This window comes from Nanorana parkeri, unplaced genomic scaffold (assembly GCF_000935625.1).
Source record: "Nanorana parkeri isolate BGI_ZX_2015 unplaced genomic scaffold, ASM93562v1 scaffold463, whole genome shotgun sequence".
Lineage (NCBI taxonomy): Eukaryota > Metazoa > Chordata > Amphibia > Anura > Dicroglossidae > Nanorana > Nanorana parkeri.
In genome coordinates, this window is record NW_017306731.1 from 292,646 (window position 1) to 315,533 (window position 22,888).

General features: G+C 42.6%; 1 pseudogene; it reads right to left on the reverse strand.

The window, feature by feature from the left end:
• LOC108790307 overlaps positions 1-11,703 on the reverse strand; it is an 18,253-nt pseudogene extending 6,550 nt beyond the window's left edge.
• Between the last annotated feature and the right edge of the window lie 11,185 nt (positions 11,704-22,888).

The following is a 22,888-nucleotide window of genomic DNA, read 5'->3' on the forward strand; positions in this document are numbered from 1 at the left end:
CTACGCGTTTTCGAGGAGATTTCCTCTTTGTCAAGCCACAGATATACCTCTCTGTGGCTTGACAAAGAGGAGGAAATCTCCTCGAAACGCGTAGCCGTATCCTGCAGGCAGCAAGATCTATCCCCCCGTACAGATCCCCCACTGTCCCACGCACTGGTCCATCTTTGTGCACTCTGCTGACAGCCCGCTGACAGTCACATCTAGTACTGTAACCACACGCATAGAGTCCGGGGCTACGGAGCCGATCGCGGCTCACTGCTTTCCCGTCTCAGCCGCCGCGGCTCAGCCTGGCCAGCTGAGTTTGTGACATCAGCTGACACCTCGTTTTCCCACTCCAGTCCGGGCAGACACCCACTCTCTTCCCACCTGCTAGCTGTGGACATCGCATTAAACAGACCGTGGAGAACATTCTGTGAGAGACACCAGGGCATATAGGCTCACATCCCAATTGTAAGTCATCAATTTGTCCCCTTTTATATGACAAATAAGTTTTGGTTGTCTGTATTGCACACTGTTATGCATTTTCCCAAGTTCAGCACATTGGGCCATTACTCTTATCATAGGTAGTCGCGCTCCTCAAAAACGTGTTTTTTGTTGGTCTTGAATTCTGTTCTTCAAAGAGGCCATTCCACAAAGCCTTTGTTTTGGCCCAGTTTAACAAGATAGGATTTATCTCATAGCCTGAACTTTGAAATCCCAGAGATACCGCTGCAAAAACCTGTAATAATAAATATTAGGGATGCACCGATATATCAGCCGCCGAAACATATCGGACGGAAATGGCACTTTTGGCTAAATGCTAGGGATGCACCAATACCGATACTAGTATCGATATCGGTGCCGATTCCGAGTGTTTGGGCTACTCGCCCAAATGCTCCGATGCCTAGCACGAGTACTTCCGATGCATCCTTACTAAATGCCAAAAGTGCAATTTTCATGCCTATACATCGGCGCATCCCTGCTTTCTTTCCTCCCCCCTGGACGCTGCTCTCTGTCCCAGCGGGGAGGAGAGAAAGTGACAGCCGGCCGAGTGCTGTGGGGGCCGGCCCACGCTGTCACAGGAGGCTGGGCTCTCCTCCCTGCAATGCTCGCTAAGCCTCCTGTGACAGTGTGTCAGAGAGGGGAGCAAACACTCAGCGATCAGTGATCGCTGAGTGTTTGTAGATAATTGAGGATATGGTATGTGTACTATATCCTCAATTATGAATGAATGGGAAGTGATCTACATCACCTCCTGTACATTCATGATTGTGGTTATAGTAAACACACAGTGTTCTCAAGTTATGAATGAACAGGAACACTCAGTATAGAGGATTCCTGTTCATTGCTAACAGGGGATACAGAATAAGCGTTATCGGGCCGGCAAAGACCTGGGCCAGCATTATCGGGCTATAACCAGAAAGCATGTGAAGGTCAAAATCCTTTGACTACCAGGTAAGTTGCTTCACCTAGAGCCATCTTACAAAAAACAACATAACAATAGACTCACAACCAGACTAGACAAGCAGACAACAGAAGGACACAGAGACAAAGAAAGACCAGGAAAGGTGAGTGGCCCTATAGTAAACTTCCAGATCCGGGAGCGCCGCCCCACCACGTTCCTTCCTCATAGTTAAGACCGTGTACCGTATCCTCGGTTTGCGGCCCCTCCATATGTAGCGTATCATGGCAGAACGCAATCTGCGAAAGAAGAGGGCAGGAAGACAAAGGGGGAGGGTTTGGAACAGGTAGAGGCAGCGAGGCAGCAGATTCATTTTGAAGAGGGCAATTCTGCCAAACCAAGTGTGATGGAGGTTCATCCATTTTAGAAGCGTATCCTCAACGGTGCGTAGTAAAGGGGCGTAATTCAAGGAGTAAAGTTCTGCTAGGTCCGCTGGAATGCGGACACCCAAATAAGTCATGTAATCGGATTTCAGCGTAAAGGGAAAGGAGTTACTCACGCAGTCTGCCTCAGATTGGGGCAAGGAGACATTCAGTAGTTCACACTTCTGCAGGTTCACCCGATAATTGGACATGTGGCCGAATAGCTTAAATTCCTCCATCAGATTTCGGTGCATTTCTAATATTACTTAAGAAGTGCCCCCCTGCATTAGAATACCTTGTAATATTATAATGTTACTGTAACACGACAATATAAGATGACAAATGGTGATAATACTTTTTCTACATTGACTGTACTATTTATATACGACACCCCCACCTACTGGTTATCTTATACGTAATATGCATATTATACTATAAATATACTTACTATAACTATAAAAAAAAACTATAACTTGTTAAATAAAGAGCGCATAAAAAATGACTACATTCTAACACCCACTGCTCCCCACAGTTCTAAATTATTTTGGAGAAAATAATAAAGATAAGTAGAAGCATGTGACCCACTATGCAGCATCTGAGCATCTGGCTACAGATAATGTAATGGGCTTTATGCTCAAAGGCTGCTGTGATGTGGGTACATATAGATTATTATATAAAATAAATAGATAGATAGTGTGGCAGTGCATGGCAATGCCACAGTGTAGTATGGCAACTTTGGCGCCCAGGACTCTCAGCCAGAGGGGCTGAGAGGTTCCACAATGTGAATACCTTTGCAGAGGAGGGCAACTGGCTGTTCAGTACCTTCCAGGTTTTCCAGACTATAGTGGGTTGGGATCTCCAGTCCTGGGGCCATGTGTTACCAATGGCCAGGTTGGGCTGATCAGGTGGCTGAGAGCAGCCTTATTAGGAAGCCAGCCCAGTGCTCAGGGGAGAGTTGTGGGTGTGCAAGAGGCACACGACGACAGGCAGACTCTGCTGCGTGCGTGAGCACAAGCGACACAGCCAGGAAGGCTGGAGAGGTCCAGAGGGTCGGTGACCCTGAGATACCTGTCGGGGAGACAGAGAGGGACAGTGACTCACGAGGGGTGAATACTTAAAACTTAAAGCTAAGGAAAGCTGCTGAGAACTGTATTTTCAGGGCAAGTCCTGGGACTATCATACATAGTTACATAGTATTTGAGGTTGAATAAAGACATTAGTCCATCAAGTCCAACCTATTAGGATCTCATTCTAGGAGTACCTGTACCCCTGTATATTACGGTCCCTTAAGAAATCGTCCAAAAGTTTCTTGAACAATTCCACATTATTTGCTGAAATCACCGCCTGTGGCAGTGAGTTCCGGACCCTAACTGATCTTACTGTGAAGAACCCCCTTCGCCCCTTGTGCTGGAATTTTTTTTCCACCAATTTTAGGTGGTGGCCTCTAGTTTTTGTAATGGAGTTAATTTTAAACAGTTTATCGCTAATGTTGCTACCACCATTGAACATCTTGTACATGGAGATCATATCCCCCCTTAATCTCCTCACCTCTATCATACTGGGAGTGTATGGGACAGCCAGATGTCGGTGAGAGAAGCGCGGCTTTTACCATTAATTTCATAAGCAAAACATGAAGTGTTAATGAGAGTCCAAGGAAGTGTTATGCTTTGTTTATGCTGAAGAAAAGCAAGTTGTTTTCTGAAGTTCATGGACTGTTGACCTTTTGAATGAATAAAGACTGTCCTTTTATGTTAAAGTCGGCTTCAGGAGTGGTCACTTAGCGCTTACCATTGTGCTATATTCACCAAACTATCACAATAGATAGATAGATAGATAGATAGATAGATAGATAGATAGATAGATAGATAGATAGATGGCAAGTATGAACTACATATGCATTTTTTTTATCATTAGGATAGATAGCATACATTGATGAATACCTTAAAGGCAACAAACTAAATTTGGTTTATTTTGGATGGCTAGGAGTTTAGTACTTTTAGTGGTATTTTCTTATGTAGAGAACGATGTTCACTTTTAAAAGGACCTGGAAATGTTGTGGATTGGGTTGAAATTACTTGGGCATTGGATGCAGGATATATAGATAGATAGATAGATAGATAGATAGATAGATAGATAGATAGATAGATAGATAGATAGATAGCTGCAGAAGTCATTACTTTCAAGATATCTCTAATAGCCCTGGAAATAAAAACCATATAAAACTAATACTTGATAAAACTGTTGAGTGTCATACAGCTGCAGTGAGTAATCCCTTCAGAATGGACACTCTGGGGTACTCTGTGGCTTGAAAAAGAAACTGGCTACGCGTTTCGAAGAGCGGGTCTTCTTTTTCAAGCCACATAATTTTTTCGACTTGATAACTGCAAGCTGCCCAGGCCCTGAAGTAGCAAAATAGCAAAGAAACCCCAAACTAAAACCTTTTCCACCAACATGCTTCACAGTTGTTCTGAGGTTCTTCTCCTAAAATACTGTCTTTGGTTTGAAGCAAACATGTCTACTGTTACTGTGACCACACAACTCTATCACTGATTGATCAGTCTTCAGCACATTGTTCTACAAAACCTGGTCTTTTTCTATATGTTCTTTGGCAAACTGTAATCTTGCTCTTCTTGGACAGCAAAGGCTTTTTCTTAACACACCTCTTTTGCCGGATGAATTGGCGCAATATCGTCCTGATTTTAGGTCAGCAAAAAGCCTGCACTTTGACCTCAAATACTGCAAGAGTTACCTGAACACCTCACAATTAAATGTTAGGGTTCTGGAGACTTCTTTAAGCTTCAAATGGTCTGCTCTTTAGCTGAACTGACTGGTCCTGAACAAACTAGGGGTCGTGTGAAATATTCCTCTGACTGGAAGTTCCAGTACAGGTAAGGTATCCAGGGCCGGATTTGCTCTCCCTGCCGCCCCAAGGCCAGGTTCCGCAACGCACCCCCTCCCAGCCAACCAAACCCCACCCCTCCACCCCACATCAATTGAGAATGGCAACCGGATGGCTGGGGCGGCAGGGTTAGTTCTAATGTTTTTTTGTTTCTTTATTTTTTCTTACTTTATCACTTTTTGTAAAAAAAATTTTAGCTTGTCGTTTACTTTTTTTAAAATTATTTTATATCTTATTGTTGTGTGTTATAATTATTTTCTTATTTTTTAATTTTTTTTTCCATTTAATTATTATTTCTTAAATATAACCCGGTAATCCTGTGAATAACAATGCCTGTCCTAGGACAGCTATGCTCTCTCCTTCACTGGATCAATGGAGAGTCGTGGTTGTCAACCAAGCTGGCCATTAAAAATGTCTTTCTCTCTTCAACTCTATTACATGGCCAGTGTAGTACTGCCTAATATTTCAGCCCATTTTCTAGAAGCTTGTATAAACTCACAACTTCATCATGCATCTAAGACAGTCTCCACCTACTCTACCAATGTGCAACATTATTAAATAATTCTATAAAACAAATAACCCAACTTAACCAATCTTCCATCGCCTGATCCCAGGTCAACCAATCGGCCTTTCTGACCTTGCAAAAGTGTCATCACATTCGCTGTCTGAGTTTTCCCAGAAGGTAGGTATGGAACCTGTGGGAGGAAACAAATTACAGCAGAGTTAATGTCTGTCCCTAAAACCGCATAATATTCAGTCAAAGTCAAGTGAAAACCCCCATTCAGAACTAGCAATGAGCCCTGCAGTCCTAAGCAGCTCCAATGAGAAGATGGAAAAGGAAAGGATTAAAAAAAAACCCTCCTACTTGTTTATATCCCAAGGTTCCAGCAAAGAAGATGATGCCTTGGATGACTTTGTCACTACATGCATGAGTGTTTAACGCCTTGCTAGCATGCAGAATATCATTCAAAATGTCTCTAATCCCAAACCTGTGGAAAAACTACACCATTATGTAAAATTCCATCTGCACAATCCTGACTGAAATATGAGGATCTGAAACTTTTGATGAAATGATAGTAAGTTTGGTAGAATGAAGAAAGTGCCAGGCGTATTGTTGAAAGTCCAGGAATGCTAGACCGTTAAATCAATGCTGGAGAAACCAACTCCAGCATACCCGCTCTCAGTCCAAGTTTCTTCCAGCCCACACTTATACATGCCCCAATGAAGGGGGATCAGTTAAGCCCCTGAAACATGTTGGCTATTCTTTTTATTCTTATGACAAAAAAAAATTTGAACTAGTCTCTCAATCATACGTCTGGAGATCCCTTCAAACTACCAAACTTACTACTGGCAATCCGGGGACCTTTTTTTAGACCCATCGAATCTGTCCAACACATGTCCACAATAGAAAAAAGGATTTGGTCCGTGGAGAAATGACTGTCCTTAAGTAGTTTGTAAGATTAAACATAATTGAATTCATTAGATGTGCAAGAGAAACAGTGAAGGGAGTACATATCCTACCAAGAAAACGCATATAATCTTTAAAACTGAACTCCAAACCATCATATAAATGGCTTCAGAGTGGTTAGCTGGTTACCTCTGCTGTGTAGCAATTCAGTGTTCCCTCTCCTCATATCATATAACTTAAAAAACAAGCTTTTATTTGCTTCTGCTGTACTTCCCCCTCACTAACACCTGCACTGCAGGTATGATAGACATCTTTGAGGTGTTGTGTCTACTCCACTACTGCATGCCTACTCCAAAATATGCAGCCTGTGATAAAGCTGTTCTGTGACCGAGAAAGTGTACACCGCAGCGAATACAAGACACCAGCACCTTCCTGTCATGATGACAACCTCAACCCCCATTTCTTGTATGGATGACACAGGGACAGGAAGTGAGGGAAATCTCCCTAATGAGGAAAAAGACAAACAGGTTTATTCACAAAAGGGTGAAGAGTTTGGAGAAGGCAGGAGAAGTGAACAATTAGGACAACATAGCTGAACTGGAAAGTGAGCTGAATTGGAGATTTTTTTCTAGTTCAGCTATGTTGTCCTAAATTGTTCACTTCTCCTGCATTCTCAGAAACTCTTCACCCTTTTGTGAATAACCCTGGAAAAAAAACCAACACAGAAAATGTAAGTCTTTACCACGGTAGAAACGCGTGACAAACGTGCATATTCGATACGCCTAGGTGTGAACCCAGCCTAAGCTGTAAGTAAAAAATTGTGAAACATAAATAATGAAAAATAGCTACAACAAAAAAAAGGTCTAGGACTCCTGACGTTAAGGCCCCGTTCACATGTAGCGACATACCTTTGCAGCGGCCGGGATAGCGCGACTTTCGGGGCGACGATCCAGCGACGGTAGCGCGACCTTCTCCGTCGGGCTCCATAGATAAAAAAGCAAAATCGCGCAAAATCTGCCGAAAAAAGGGTCCGGTAGAAGCGACTTGAGATTGCGACGAGCGACATGGAGCTAAGACAGCTCCATTGACTATCATTAGCCGGCGACTTCTCGCAAAATCGCGCGATAAGTCGCTACATGTGAACGGGGCCTAAAGGTGCAGTGTACACATATAACACCTTCCCCCATCCCTTCCAATCAACATGCAATTAAGAATTTTCAATCAAATAATTCGTTTTTTTTCAAAAAATACCTGTTTCGGGACCAACTAATGTCATCACTGGGTCTGCCTGCTGCTCTGTGCTTTGAGTTTGGTAGGAAGGGTTAGCAAGCTCCTGTATACTCATAGTTTTCACAGCATCATATGAATGGACATGTCTCCAGGGTCCCTTTAGATGTGCCCGCTTCTCCGCGCTGGCCACTAGGTGCTACAAACTTTAGCTGTGCACTCTGCTGATTGCTTGACTGGTATGATTAACACCACATAGGCTGAAACACATTAGCACTTTAGTCATGATGGATTGAAATGTCTTTTATCTCAATAAACTTTTAAAGAGGACCAGAAGCTATGTGCTGGCTTTCTTCTTTTGGATTTGTATTCAGCTGGCCAGCAGGGGCTATAGCCAGGCATCGGCATTCCGAGAAGGGCTGAGAGTAGAGTAGCTTTTCATTGTTTGCAATCATTTATATGTGCCCGCTTCTCCCTGCTGGCCCCTGGGTGATTTCAGGCACATCTAAGGGATGCCGGGGATGTGTTCTGTCACATAACGCTCAGAAACAAAATGATCGATGGCAGAGAAAGCTAATAGTTGTAAGAGGGGAGCCAAGGACAGTATGGATCAGGGGAAGAAGAAGGAGATTGATGAATAAAGGTCACTCAGACAGGAAGTGAAGGTGAGCCCAAGATAGCTGCCACAGCTTCAAAGGGTTATAGTGTAGAGATACAGGTTTCCAGGGAATTGAGAGTAAGGCCTCATTCACACTGCCGCACGTGTATGTGCGTATTGTACCATATGCAACCTATGCAAATAAATGGCTCCATGCACGCAGCCGCGTATGGAGCCATATATTTGCGTATTTACTGGGTGTTTACGCGCATATACGTGTCTATACGCACGTATACGCGCACAGTACATAAAAAAATTCCATTACGAGTGATGCATTCTGGGATTGCATATAGTGCACGTATATACGCGCGTACATGCTCGTATATACGCGCGCATAGACGCATATATACGCAATATACAGTTCTGCTTGCGTTGTGTGTGAATGAGGCCTAATCCATTTTAACACAGTGGAGGACTTGCTACAAGTATCGGAAAGAAGAGTCTGGCAACAGAAGGGTTAAGCAGAGACTCATACCTTTAGTTTCCAGGGAACTTTTCGGAAGCCGGGTAAGACAAACATAGTCCATACAGCATACAATCCAGCTGTCATACCCGCTGCAAACCATGACAACTTCGAGTTATTATTGTCACTGAACACAAACTTTGTTGAATAAAATGCTGTCAATGTTATCTTCCATTGTCCATCCATAGGTACTGTCAGAGAAATAAAGTGAACAAGAGAGAGCGTGTTAAAACTGTATCCAAAGCTAAAACTTTTTTGGGGGGGCTAAATAGAAAAGGGAAGGACTAGAGCAGGGGCAGGAAACCTCTGTACTGCAGCTATAGTGAAACTACAAATCCCATGAGGCATTGCATGACTGACAGCTACAGGCATGTCTCCTAGAGGCAGAGGCATTATGGGATTTGTAGTTTCCCAATAGCTGGAGTGCTGAATTTGCCTACCCCTGGACTAGATCCTCAGGGTTGACAGGTTTCTATTCCTGCATCACCAATGGTGAGATTCGGGTTCTCTGTTTGTTCTGCCAAAATCCAAAATTTTGACTTGTTTCTGGAACAAGAGTAGAGAGGAAATCTTCCAATGAGGCCACTTGTTCTAGTGACAACCGATCTAAGACAGTATTTCCCTTATTTTGGAGAGATTTCCTCTTAAGAACTTAAAGTTATGCCTTACAGGACAGGGAAGGGAGGTCATTTTCTCCAATGGGACACTGACAGCAAAATTAACACTGACAGGATTATTAACTATTTTCTAATAACCCCAAATTTAAAAAAAATAAGTTTGTGCAGCTGTCATTCTTTCATTATATGGCCGGCTCGTCTATTTCTTACCCAAAACAAATTTTTTTTATTTCCAGTTGGCCTTTAGATTCTCCATCTCCAGATGGTGTTATTACTAAGCTGAATTTAAGCTGTCCTGTCATTGTTACCAAGAGAGCAAAGTGCAGCATATCACAGCTCTTCACATAGGATGCACGCCTTACTCCTCTATAAACACCTCCAGCAGCAGAGGACATATTTATGATTTGTTCCCCGTATACTGTATATTAGCAGTAATAGACTGAATTGGTCCAACTGTTAAAGGATACAAATCTGCTGCAGATTCTAGTCAGGTAAAGGTCATATAAACTAGGGATGCACGGATACCGATGCACGGATAGTATCGGTGCTGATACCGAGTATTTGGGCGAGTACTTGTACTCACCCAAATGCTCCCTATGCCTATCCTGATACTAGAACTTTCGGTATCAGGAAGCCGGGCGGTGAGTTATTACATGCCGCCCAGCTTCCTGATTGGCCAGGAAGCCGTCTCCATACTCCCTCATCACCAGGGAGCATGGAGCTGGCTTCCTTGGCAATCAGGAAGCTGGGGGGGGGGGATAACTTGGTGGCGAGGGTGCATGGAGCCTGGTATGGTGCAGGGGGGGGGCGCTTGCTCGCCCCCCCCCCTTTCCTGCTCTGCCAGGCCAATGCCCGAACTAAGGGTCTGGTTGGGAATTTTAGGTGGGACCCCACATTTTCTTTTTTCATTTTTGGGTGGTGGGGACCCCTAAAAATTCCTACCAGACCTAAAGGGCCTGGTATGACTTTTGGGGGGAACCCCACACTTTTTTTTTTAACTCAAGAGTCCCTCCTAACATTCCTGCCAGACCTAAAGGAGCTGGTATGGTTTGGCCGGGGGACCCCAAGTCATTTTTTTTTGTTTGTTTTGTTTACATGTCATTTTCAGTCTGTTCTCTGAGGTAGCGAACAGAATGAGCAAGCTAATTGTTGCACGGCAGCATTTGGCTATTCACTCTCTGCTGTTTGGCCCCTATTAGAATAGGGGTAAACAGCAGAGAGTGAATAGCCGAATGCTCACCTCAACCAATCCAGATGTTGGATAGGCTGAGGCGAACGTGTTCTTCACTTTGGTTCAGCTGAGCGCACTGAGGCTGTTCGGCTACACCGAAGGGAGCTGCAAACAGCCGTACAGGGCTGAAGTGAATAGCCGAACGGCGTTTGGCTCCCTTCTCTTTGGCTCGGTTATTCACTCAGCTGCTGGACCCCCTAGGACTTGGTTCCAGGTGCATGTAAACACTTGTCATTTAATCCATCTAGAAGCATAAACACAGCATCCAGTCTGACAGATGTTTCTCCGCATATAGAGCATTTTTGGCATAACAGACTTCAATAGGAGAACCTGAAAAAAGGCACATACTGCATGTTTCTTGCGCGAGTGCGCACCCAACAACCCACTCCTCCGACTAGTAACTAGCTTTTCATTGCCTAAAACAAAAAAGCTCAAGCCTAAAAAGACACAAAAACAGTGTTTCAAAATTGCCTAAATAAGGGTCCATTCACACTGCGTTGGAGCTGCGTTGTTGTTTTCAACGCAGCCCGCAAAGCAAGAGAAGGCAATTTGCCTTGTCACGAATGGTGCCCATTCACACCACCATGTTGCGGTAGGAATGGGGTGGTGTGCGCTGAAAAAAAGTATGGCATGCAGTACTTTTTTTTCAGTGCGGCGGTATGCAACGCAGCAAAACTGTCGCGCAACCCGCTGTGCCCATAGGGCTGAATGAAATGTCACTTGTGACATTTCAATAAAGTTCTAACAAAAAAAAACAGTGCAATGTGCCGGGATCAACACTTCGGCACTATGCCGGAGCACCGCACAACAGACGCTGTGAGGTTAGCGGAGCATCTGGTGTGAATGGGCCCTTATGCATGAATGGGGGCTAGGGTGTAACATAAAGCGTACACCATGCCCAAAAACACATCACTCACCGCATATCAGAATTGTGGGATGCTCCTTGTTCCTTCATTTTTTAAATTATTATTATTGTTCAGCATGGCTGTGCGTGGCTCTGCCGCATCGTCCATTCACAGCGATTGCTGAATGGAAATGCTACTAGTCCCATCGGCCACCACAGCAGAGGGACCCAGCAGGGCAGTGACATCATCACAATTGTAGTTCATTTAACTTTTCCTCCAGCCTTATAACAGAAGGCCTGTACCACCGTATGGATAAGGGGCTAGGGGTAAAAAATAGAGCCTGGGCGTTGCACCTGTGACACTCTGAATGCAGTTGCAATGCTCTGCAGGACTGAATGCAAACATTTCATATATGCACATTTTTATTTTATCATTGTTGGTGCATTTATTACATTTTCCAAAAGGTGATCAATGCTTATAATGCTAAAAACGTTTCTGCAGTTATCACTGTTGTCCCATAGAAGTGCAGCTCTCAGTGTACATAATGGAGATGTGTGCCACAGGCACTTACCTGCCTCCCTCACTGACATACAACTTACTACGTAAGCATTCTGCACTTTATGCCTGCACTGCCGCACAATCGCCACCAGGTGGTGGGAAAAGTCAGGACAAACAAGAGACTGGCAGGCTCCGTCCGCGCCATGTTTGATAATGGCAGATTACGTAAATTTAAATATTTGCCACCAATAATTAAACTCACAAGGAAAAGTTCGTGCCCTGTCTCCGAACACATCCCCCCCAATAATCGGGTAATGAAATCTTGTATGTACTAAGCCAAGAGAAAAATTATCTGTGCAAAACAAAAAAAGCTTTGTTTGGGCTTATTTTTTCATAACTTGCTGTAATATATTGTACTGCAATTTATAGATATCTTAGTCTGTATTTACGGCGCTAACTATAAAAACCGAACTACGGTGTTAAGGTGTTTCCCAAAACCAACATGGCTGCCAAATCCTCCCAACGTCACCTAAATCCTAGTCTATTCTGTCAGGTGGGAGGTCCGGGGGCGTGAACCTCACGGCTCTTGTGGAGCTGGGGAAGGCGAGGCAGTATTCACGTGGTGTTACGAGGCCTGAAGCTGTGTGATAAAGTGCTGTACATCACGTTGGAGGAGCTGCACGACCAGTTCATAGTTGCCCACCTTTATAATCATTTGTAAGGTGGCTGCTACTCAGGCTATTAAAGGGAAACTCTTAACTCTGAGCTGTAGAATTGGAGAACAGGAAGGATTTTTATTGCAGAAGAGACTCCCTGTGGGGGTAATTTATCAAAATCTGGAGCAGTTGCCCATGGCAACCAATCCGCTTCTAGCTTTCATTTTCAAAGCTTGACAGGACAAGCTGAAGACAGAAGATGATTGGATGTCATCTGCTGCTTCAGATTCTGTCTGCTCCAGAATTAGTGAATTCTCCCCATGTCTCCTCTGCAACAAAAGCTTCCTACCTTTCTCCTTGCAAGATGCTTCAGAATATAGGCTGAGCTGCGCATGTCTTTGTGTCGGGGTTCTTCTTTAAGCACTATTACTGGGAACTGGCCCTTATACAGAGAAGCCAAAGGGGACCTTCCACCTCTACCACTCGCTTAGCACACTGGCCTTTTGGGTTCCGATGTTGCATGATTCTGGGTAATATAGATGAAGCCAACTTCACAGCATACAAATGTGTATTGAATGCTCCTGGAATAGGACTGCACAGCTTGTGCTGTTCCAGGTGGTGAGGCCCAAACATGGAAGATACCCTGTTTCCCCGAAAATAAGACCTTCCCCCGAAATTAAGACCTAGTACCATTTTTGGGAATTGCTAAAATATAAGACCTACCCTGAAAATAAGACCTAGTTGTGACCATTCCAATGGCCGCTAAGGCATAAGGGGGAACTTGAAGAGTCGCAGGAGAGAATCAGCGGTGCCAACGAAGCCAGCGCTAGAGGAAGCAAGGCGGCAGCACCGGAGGGAGCAGAGCCGCATAAGCCGATGTTTCCTCTATAACGCCGGCTCCTGCCACAGGCGTAGTGATACCAAATGCACTCTTTGCATTTTTTTGCAATTAACTTTGGATTGTTATACATTAAAAACAAAAAAAAGACCTACCCCGAAAATAAGACCTAGTGTGTTTTTTTTGAGCCAAAAAAAATATAAGACAGTGTCTTATTTTCGGGGAAACACGGTATGCAGTGTAGATGAAAGTTGGTTGTGCTGGCAAACATTGCAGCTCATGTTTGTTATGAAACAACAATGAACATAGTGACATAAAGTCATCACTTTATATCTACCCGTGCATACTGATCCATACAGCTCAATATAATTCAGGATCGCCGCTGCTCCTTTCATACAAGGGATCTAATCAGATCACTTGTATGAAAACGAGCGGCGGCTCCACACTGTACATTTAGCTCTGCTTGTGCGGAGCAGGGCTAAATGTACAAAAAAAACTACTCACCCGCCGCCCGAAACTGCATGTCGCCGGCATCGAGCGATAGGAATTCCACACCCCTGGGTACACTGTCAGCCCCGCCGCCTCAGCTCTCACACATTCGCTCTATAAGACGCACAGACATTTTTGCCCGCCTTTTGGGGGAAAAAAGGGCGTTTTATGGAGCGAAAAATACGGTATATTTAGAAGTTGTGAGTCTGATCAATAGTTTGGCTTTCTGGAGCCTCTCACAAGCTCACCCTGCCTCTGGGTTCCTTTACATGCCCTTGGGGTTGAGGCGGGTGTTACATGATTATTACCAGATTATACTAATTGTGTCATAATTGTGATGTATGTGGGGGGGAGGTGTCAAAATGGTTCCAGAAATGCTAGGTATGCCTCTAGTGATAGGTCCTCTTTATGGGGACATCCAGGGTCTAAGAGACCTCTAATGTCTCCCCTGCATTCTTTACGAAAAAACCCCAGTATTGATACTACTCGATTTGTTTACATTCTAGATGCCACTAGCCAGAATTTGACGGCACAAACCCAGAAGTGCTCAGAGCAAAGTGCTTCCAGGTTCAGGGGACCGGAATTCCTATCGCCCGACGCCGGGACATGTAGTTCCAGGCGCCGGGCAAGTGGTTTTTTCAGTGTTTTAATGATCGCACGGTTTCCCGCCGCAATACCGCCCGGGGCGGTCGCGCACGATAGTGGTTGATAACACGGTGTGTGTAGCGAAAAAAGGTACGTCTACCTTTTTTCAGCGATTGCCATGCAGATGTAACCCCATACATGCGGATGCAACCACTGTATGCAACCGCACATGATCGCGCGTCCCGGGATTGCCCAAGTCTACACCAACCCTAAAGGGTAAATTCACTTTCCCAAGTAATTTGGGAAAAGGGAATTACCCGCACAAATCTCCCTCCCGCTATACTTACCTTTCAGCGAATGGTCCTTCCTGTCCACCAGTACGTGTGTACTATCTGTACCTGTTCCATGTATTCTGAATTTTGCTTGCAAATTGCAAGCACTGGTTTCTCAACGGGGGTCACCTGACGACACTGACCAATGAGTAGCGCTTCTTAGCACTGCTAAATACGGTTTTGGTTAAAATGATATTTTTGTATCAGGACAAGTAGATCCGGCCCCCGCGTTAGTCCTTGGACAAGTCGTTTTTTCAAAAATGTCCACACCCCTGAGGTTCATGACAAAGAAGGGTGGATCAGCGAATGCAAGTTTGCAACCCATTCCCGATCAGCCATCCTGAATGTCACTCGCCTATCCTGAATATTTAGCGTTAATCCAGAGTAATACTCGGGTCAGGAATTCAGTGTTAAAATGGTTGATCCAAGTAGCACTCAGGGTTAATCGTTTTAAAATACAATTCCTGGCCCGAGTAATGCTTGGGTTAAAACCGGGGATGTTAGGTGTAAGATTTGTCTGGTCTGAGATAAGTTCATTGAGGGGAATTTATCAAAACTGGAGCAGACAATATCTGGAATAGCTGTGGATGGCAACCAATCAGCTTCTCTCTTTCATTTTCAAATCTTAACTGAACAAACTCAAGAGAGAAGCTGATTGGTTGCCATGCACAGCTAATCCAGATTTTGTCTGCTCCAGTTTTGATACACTCCCCCCATTGTGTTTTGTGTAAGTGATCATTTGTCTGTAAAATGCACATATATATATATATTTTGGAGTAAGCTACTTGTATAAACCATGGTGTAGGCACTTTTTTTATTTTTGTTTTCTTTGTTCTATCTTGTTAAAAGCAATTTCATAAACGGACTTCTGATTTTAGTAATGTTAAAATCTCCCGGGGTAAAATAGAGAGTTCTGATTTCTGGGACAGCTAGCTTAATTCTAAATCCCTTTATTGAGGCCATTCTGAAGATCTGGGATGAGAGATAGGAGGATCATAAGCTGGACTATCCTCCATGCTGTCATAGCTAACACAGGAAGCAATAACCCTGAATGTATATGTGGTATCACAATACAGAGGATAGAGAATATGAAATCACCTGCACTCCATACAGCGTACAGACCTTGAGTAAGAGGTTGGTGCTTGAAGTGACAACACGGATGGCGCCACACAGATACAGTCCACAATAGAAGCCACCAGCACTCGATGATATGTGCAAGAAGTAAAGCACTTTTTATTGAATCGTCACATGCGTCAAACAGCCAACGTTTCGGGGCCACGCAGGGTCCCTTTCTTCTGGATGACATAGTGACACTATGCTGGGGGCTTCTATTGTGGACAATACAGAGGATGGCACAAAGGAATACTACATTTGCAAGGATGTGTGTGTTGTCCATCTCAAAGACTTCCACACTGGGGTGCACTCTGTATAGTGTGTTGGCTATCTTATAGACTTCCATACTGGGGTACACTCTGTTCAGTGTGTTGGCCATCTCATACACGTCCACACTGGGGTGTACTCTGTTCAGTGTCTTGTGCATCTCATAGCCTTCCACACTGGACTCTGTTTAGGCAGTCCATCTCAGTTCATTTGGCACATTAATGCACAGAAAACCACACATCAAGGCACATGCATTAACACAACACAACACACCACACCAGAAAATTGTAAACACAGCCTTACAGCTGCCCACATGTACTTATTATTATAATGATAAATTATGCAATGAAACGGATTTAGAATCTTCACTGAAAAATTGTGTGAATATTCACTTCACTTATCCAATCATGTAAAAAGCAATTTCCAGATCAAAAAGTAATACTTACAATTGTTCACCATTCCAATTTATTAAGTAAAGATTTTCAACTCCTTTAGTAAATCAGACCCAGTGTTTTTAATACACTACCATGCATTGGCAAGTTTTTTTTTACATGTTTACCTAAACACACTATAGATTCCATAAATGTGCTATTTTTACTTACTGTGTGTGTATAGTGAAATGTTTTCTTTTTAGTTTTGGGTAGAGTATAGAAGAGTTAAATCCACGATTGGTTTATTTTTTGCTATCTGTATCCTGTTGGGGAGATTTCCCTTAAGTTCCTGCACCAGCGTTGTATCCGGAAGTGAGAGTGAAATTCCTCTCTTGGGGAGTTGTGATTGCTCCCTTTGGATGATTTTCTCTCTATCCCTGCTCTGGTGGCTACTGTCAAATTCTGGATTTTTCATCACTTTCTGGCTTGGAAACAATGGTCACTCACCAGGATAAATAAAAAGGGTGGAGAAAAAGTGAGAACACAGACAGCAATATAAACTTGAAATATGTTCTATTCCTTCCATATGCTGTAAAAAAAATAAAAACAAAAGTTTGGACTTTCCATTGACTTTGACTTGTCTGCTGTTTTTGTACTCACCAGCAGAGGGCTCCTTATCTTCAAAGTTTCCACTTTCAGCACAATGGACAGCTCTGTAGAAAACGACACAATTCTGTAAAGAATACTAAACTAGAAAACGTAGTTACCTGTGTATTTATTTTCAGATGTAGTGCTGGGGGGAAAACTAACATTGCTTCATTTTTAGCTTTACCTCCATCTCTGTCCAACTTTTCTGGGTTCTTAACCCCAATTAACCGTTATATACAATGCTATTCCGGTTTGCAGTGAACACTCCCTTTCCCTGGATTGTCAGATTGTCATCCATTGGGGAACTGTAATTTCTAGGCCTCATGTGCACAGGTGTCTGGGACCATACAACATAAAAAGTGGGCATTTTTTCCTGCCTGGGTGCCGGGACCAAGTGTGTGCAACTTCATGCATGTGTGTATATGCACGTACTGGGGTATACCTGCTCACAGCCACAGCTTCGTTTGAAATTCTTCGTTCGGGAATTTTTGTTGCTGCCAAGTGCCCTCTTTCAATTCTAGCTCAAATAGCCCATCAAGCACAGACCAATGTCGTTTTGATAATAGTTCCTTAGCAATACTAACTCGCCGAATTTCGGCGATTGACAGAATGGATTTTCGTTTGCGCATTTGCAGTGTTCATGTTGCGATTTTTTTTGTACGCAAACACCACTAATCCATCCATTTAATGGAGTAGTTGCCCATAGTAAACAATCAGCTTCTCTTTTTAATTTGTTCACTTAAGCTTTGACAATAAAAGATAGAAGCTGATTGGTTGCCATAGGAAACTTCTCCAGATTCTGTCTTCTCCAGTGTTGATAAATTCCCCTAACTGTGCCTTGTACTAAAATGTGAGGTGAGCAAAATGAATGACAACATAATGCCATAGTGTGAATCCTGCTTTATATAGAGCATCTGAACTGTAGAAGCTGAGCAAATAGCAAAGGACTAGTCACCAGTATTGTATGTGGTCTTCATGCAACCAAACATTTCTCTATTATTGACTAACCATGTCTTGCTCTGCCCTTTGTTTCTGTATGGAGGCCGCCATCTTGGTAGAGGCAGAACTTTGTATTTTGTCAGAGCTGTCCCCTGATGGCTGGTGATCTGATGACTAGCAGCAGAAGAGGTAGAGACAGCACAGATCCAGTGGATAACTGAAGCAGGGAAATCCTTGAACTGCAAGTCCTCCGGTACAGCTCTTTCTCCAGGAAGGAGAACAGTAAGCAACATAGCAGTAAGTTCACCAGATCTTACACCAACTATCATAAAACTAGCAGTCAGAGGCAGCACTGTCTTAGATCAGTGGTGGCCAAGTACACAATAGCAGCTTGCATTGAAGTGCATCACATTGAGTTAGTTTTTACTGCAACACACACTTAAGAGAAAGTGGGAGTAAAATAAGCCCTGTTGCTGATGTCAGTAGCAGTATATTAGTGTCACTGGTCACAATAATAACCCCCTGCATTGGTGTCAGTGGATACAATAAGAACCGCCTATATTGTTGTCAGTGACTGCAATAATAAACCTCTATCCTTGGCATTAGTGACCGTAAAAACAACCCCCAGTATGTGTCGGTCACCACCATAATAACTACAAGCATTGGTGCCAGTGACCACAATAATATCCCCCATATTGATGGTCAGTAACAGTGCTATTTAAACCACCTTTCATTGGTAGTCAGTGGCAATGCTGGTAAACCCCCTTCTTGCATTAATTGTCAGTGGCAGTATTATTTAGCCCTCCCTTCCCATATTGTTAGTCAGTGGCAGTGTTAAATAACCCCTTTCCCCCTTTATTGCTGGCCCCACATTCTCATCAAGCACACTTTGATATCATTTAGAATGTAAAGTTGACTCAATGACTGTGAGCTGCCCTAAAGCAGCAAAGCAGCCCAAAACTATAACATTTCCACCACTAATGCTTCACATTTGTTATAAGGTTTTTCTGCTGAAATGCTGTCTTCGGTTTTAGGGAAACATGTTGTCTACTCTTTCTGTGTCTTTGATTGATCAGTCTTCATAATGGTCTGGTCTTTGCATGTTTATTGGAAAACTGTAATCTGGCTGTAATGTTCTTTTTGAACAGCAAAGTTTTTCTTTTTAGCACATCTCTCATGCAGTTTGAATTGGTGCAATCTCTTTATGATTGTAGATGCATGCACTTTGACCCCAACTGTTGCAAGAATTACCTGAACACCCCACAATGACATTTTAGCGTTCTTGAGACCTCTTTTAGCATTGAATGGTCAGCTCTTGGGTTGAATTTGCTGAGCCGGCCAGTCCCGGACAAATTAACAGTTGTTTGAAATCTGCGAGACTTGTAGATTCTATTACTTACAGTGGAATAATTGATTTCAAATCATTTGGTGATCTTTATAAATCCCTTGCCAGACTTACAGGCATTTACAACTTTCTTTTGAGGGCCTTAGAGAGCTCTGTTTAAACTAGCATGATGACACCACACATGTTAAAGAGAACAGCAGACCCTAGATGTCTAAGAATTTACATAAGACAGGTTTCTCCTGCATACTCCTTAAAGAGTTTCTGATCATTCTCACCTAATCTGGAACACTGGATTCTAATTTCATGCATATGAAGTGGTGGAAAAAGCAAGGGTGTACTTACTTTTTCATGACAAGTCTGCATTTTTGTTAATTTAGATCAAGTCAATCATATGTGTTTAAGTATATGACCTTTATCAGTCGGCACAATTTGAATCAACATCTAATATTTGCCTATTTAAATGCACTGCATTGGCCAAAAAAAAGTCACCACCTGGATTTCGGGAAGTGTTAGGATCTGGGGTTGCTTCAGTTGGTCAGGTCTAGGTTCCGCAAAATGATGTCCCTAAAAAATGAGGTCAGCTGCCTACTTGAATATACTGAATGACCATGTTTTTCCATCAATGGATTTTATTCTTCCCTGATGGCACAAACACAGGGCCAGTGCTACCACTAGGCAAACTAGGCAGCCGCCTTGGGTGCACTGCTGCCTAGAGTGCAGTCTAGACCACTAACCACTTGCCTAGGGCACAAAATAGTCTATTACCAGCCTTGCACAGACATATTCCAAGAAGACAATGCCAGAATTCATTGGGCTCAAATTGTGAAAGAGAGGTTCAGGGACCACGAGACATCATTTTCACACATGGATTGGCCACCGCAGAGTCCAGACCCTAACCCCATCGAGAATTTTTGGGATGTGCTGAGAAGACTTTATGCAGTGGTCTGACTCTCCCATCTTCACTACAAGATCTTGGTGAAAAATTAATGGAACTCTGGAGGGAAATAAATGTTGTGACATTGCATAAGCTTATCGAAATGATGCCTCAGAGAATGCGTGCCGTAATCAAAGCCAAAGCTGTGACTTTTTTTTGGCCAGGCAGTGTATGTTGAAAAAGTCAACAATTTTCAGCGGATGTACTTACTTTTTCACATGACTGTATATGGGCTACATCTGTTGTTTTGTGTATATATCAGATTGTATTGATATATTTATTTGACAGTTGTGCTGAAAATATATGTAAACACTGCAGCCTGTAGCGTAGAGTGATTGTCTTGACCTTTCTTGCTGACTTTTCTTTGGTTCTCCTCATAGCTGTCGAGACATTGACAGAAAATGGATGCATTGTGATTACTATGCTAAGATGGAAGTGAACTTTGGCTTTCAGCTGTCTTGTTAGAAAACACCACAACACTGCAACGTCTACATGATGTTCTGTGTACTGTAAATGTAATGTGCATGCTAAGGCAGATTTTGCAACTAGGGAAAACAAAATGACCTTGTTGTGTTCAAAAAAGATGGAAAATAAAGGTCCCTGCAATAGAAGATTGTCTATACATACTTCTCAGGCAGTCCATGTCTCCTACCTTCCCTCTGGGACACAGAAGTGGCATAATGGTCAGTGGATGGAATCATGCCACATCGAACGTTTTGCAGGCCAAAGAGTTTTACAGAGACAGTTTTACAGTTTTTAAACTGCTTAGAGTATCCTGGAATCTGCACAAGTGAACTGCAAAAAGATAAGTAAATATATTTGTAAAAAATGTTTTGGGTATGTTGTGTGAATGGTGTCAGAACTATTGGTGCTAAAGGGAATCAAATTATAAGGCCTATACATATTATTTTACATATTTTTATATGGGCATCCTGGAAGCCGTCTTTGTCTATCTGTCACGAGGTGAATGCAAGTTCATTAGTCCTGGATAAAGATTCTTACAGAAAATTTTAAGGGCCTTACCATATATATTCCCAGGTAGTAAATTCTGTGGCCCAGACAACCAACACAAGATAAGCACTGGCCATGGTGCCAGACTGTGTTATAATGAGATTGATGACCGTCATGTCTCAACTTAAGACAATGAACAAGAGACTTGAATGTTTAATTTTTTTCTCTCATTACTGGAAAAAGGGACTCATTTAAAAGTTCCTTATTAATAAGTACCATTAATTGCAAGAGATAATATTAGCAATAATTTCTATTATGTTATTATTGTGTATGCTTACCTAATTAAATAATTTCACATATTGTTTTTATTATATATATATATACTTTTACAATATTCAACCTATATTCATTATATATTGTTTGGTTTTACTCATTGAAATATATTAGTATGTATTATTAATACGGTGGGTTTGTGTGTTAAGTACTATGAATGAGGTTGGATATACCGAGATGTTTCATCATTGAAACTTTATGTGGAGAACCACTGTGTCTTGGTCCCAATTACTACACTAAGGTATTTAGAAGGAATGTGTAATTGCCATAGTTTGGACTTTCTTAAAGCTATATATCTATGAGGAGACAGTAAGTCGGACAGAGGCTGCCATAGAATAGACCACCCTATTATATGTATGGTTTTGTCCAAGGCTTAGGTCAGAGGTTATCTTTTAGGAAAATATTAGAATTTTAATTCAAAATCCAAACTTTTATACAGTCCAATAGTGCCCCCTTCAGGTAAATGCGGGGATAGGTACGTAGTAAAATGATGCCCTATCTGATGTCATTAATTATGTGGAAAACAAATCCACGCTCACATTCTTTGGGGATAAAAGTTTGGAGAAATTGGAATGAAAAAAAAATAAAAGCAGAAAGGAGGGGGAGGTACATAGTCTCTGATGGTAGAGGTCAGAAGCTGATGACGGGCTGACCAAGGGAACTGAACTAAAGAGAACCTGACCATTTCTTGTCCCTCCACAAAGCTGACATCTCTCAGACAAAAGATTTTGCAATTTTTGGTAAAGTATACATTTCTATTTTTCGGTAGACAATTGATAGTCATATACATACTTAAATTAAAATAATTCAGTGAAAATGTGTCTTTGCCTTAAATACATTCTTGGCTTATAGCCAGTCCTGTGCGTGGTGTAACAAATTTTGCCCATGCGCAGTAGAATTGGAGCTTGTGAACATCTGTTGGCTGGGAGAAGTCATGTGTCAAATCTGCACATTATGTTTTCACATTCTGTGAGCTACTGAGAAGCTACTAATTGCATTCAAGAAGTTACTTAATTTTGTTACATTGATATTTTGGAATAATATTCTGTGATGGTATTTTTCACATTGCATGCTCCCCTGAGGACGTCGTTGATGACGAAACGCGTAGGGGCGGGTCTTTCATACCAAACCTGACAGTTGCCGAACCGGTCGGACTTGTTTTATTGTTATTGGATTTTAAACTTACGAATAAACCACTTTTTATGGCTACACTATGAAGGACTTCTCTTTCTTTACATGAGTAAACGGATATCCTTTATCTGGAAAACCGACGGTAGAGAAGGTGCCGGCAAATTACACCGGACCAACTACTCCGGTAAATACAAACGTGTGGGGCTGTCTGTTACAGCTGGATACCTGTGGTGAGTAGTCACTTTTAGGGGATATGTATTGATCTCAATACATTCCCCAGAATAAGGATTGTGTGTATATCACTGAA